Below are 1459 nucleotides of genomic sequence, written 5' to 3'. Positions count from 1 at the left end.
TCGGTTTTGGCGGCAAAACTCCCGCTATAAACGATTGGTGGGCTTGCATTTACCCCCCTGCATGTACATAACACAGAAAGGCTGCTCCTTTCTTCACTTCACTTCCGTTTCCTCATTTTCTCCTCTTCCATGGCTGCAAGCTCACATGCTTCATTCACTTCAACCATGGTGAGGACCAACCCTGGTAGCTCACTTCAACCATGCAATAAATTGTTGTGCTTGAACCAATGTCTCAACTACAACACACATGGAAGCTGTAACACAATATCATCTGAAACATTGACACAACTGATAGCATTGGCCACATTCACAACAATAATACGAAGTGCATTGGGTACATATAACTAATAGTGAATTACATGGCGCTCGAAATAAAAGCTAGTAATTTAGGTTTCTATTACATGAGAACCTCAAAATGCACATATGAAGGTGCAGATAAACCCACAGCAACACATGCATGAGGTTTACTTCAACACCTAGCTGGCATCATCTAAATACTACCCAAAATAGAGCTGTTGTCTGTCCAAAAAGCTCTCTGTCCAAAGTGAGAACATGTTCACTTATATTCAGTGATACTGGCCTTTGTAACCCTCTTCTTTTGCTTCTTCTTTAAGCCAACAGTGGATGTGGTAGCTGTAGTGGGCTGCAAAGCATCTCTGTTGCGAGCAATGAAGGCGGATTCTGGAATAGGGCCTGGTGACACATGGGATTGCTGCGATGCTTGAGCCTGCTTATAACCAAAGAAGCATCAAACATCAATGCAACATATTTCAGGGAAATGAGATGTTAAGACATAATAACATACTTGAAGAAGGAGTGTTTCAAGCACGGTAGTTTGAGTGCGTTGCTTCCTATGTCCAACACTTGTTGTACCAGATTCCTATAAATAGAGTATGAGCAATAGTTGCAAGAATGAAATGAGCTAACTACTAAATAGAGAAACAAAATGTTGTTGTACCTATGTAAGAATGTTTCTCTTCACTTGTAGCTTCCTCTTCTGTCCTCCTTGTGTTTGTGGTCTCATATCAACACTGAGTGATTGCCCTTGTTGACCTTTATTTGGGCACTTTCTTTTGTTGTTATCTGTTGAGTTGCACACACTGCAATGGGATATAGTGCCATGTCTGCTCATCTTTGCCCCTTCTTCCATCTCAACAGGATTTTGTCTTCTCTTCTTAGATGACCTACCAACATGTCTTTCATACTAAGGTGGTTTCACTTCAATTTCGTTGATCTTTTGCCATGATCTTTCATCTCTACAAGGCATAATAATCTGGCCATATGCTTGTGTCGGTGTCAAAACCGGCGGATCTCGGGTAGGGGGTCCCGAATTGTGCATCTAGGCCGGATGGTAACAGGAGGCAGGGGACACGAAGTTTTACCCAGGTTCGGGCCCTCTCGATGGAGGTAAAACCCTATGTCCTGCTTGATTAATATTGATGGTATGGGTATTACAAGA

General features: G+C 42.3%; 1 long non-coding RNA gene across 1 annotated transcript; it reads right to left on the bottom strand.

Moving 5' to 3' along the window:
* Positions 1–267: 267 nt before the first annotated feature.
* LOC125553179 lies at positions 268–1214 on the bottom strand. Its single transcript, XR_007303960.1, has 2 exons — positions 806–1214; positions 268–727 (listed from the first exon to the last, which is right to left on the bottom strand). It is a non-coding gene; the product is annotated as an uncharacterized LOC125553179 (long non-coding RNA).
* Between the last annotated feature and the right edge of the window lie 245 nt (positions 1215–1459).

This window comes from Triticum urartu, chromosome 4 (genome assembly GCF_003073215.2).
Source record: "Triticum urartu cultivar G1812 chromosome 4, Tu2.1, whole genome shotgun sequence".
Taxonomy (NCBI): Eukaryota; Viridiplantae; Streptophyta; class Magnoliopsida; order Poales; family Poaceae; genus Triticum; species Triticum urartu.
This window is presented reverse-complemented; position numbering and strand designations above follow the sequence as displayed.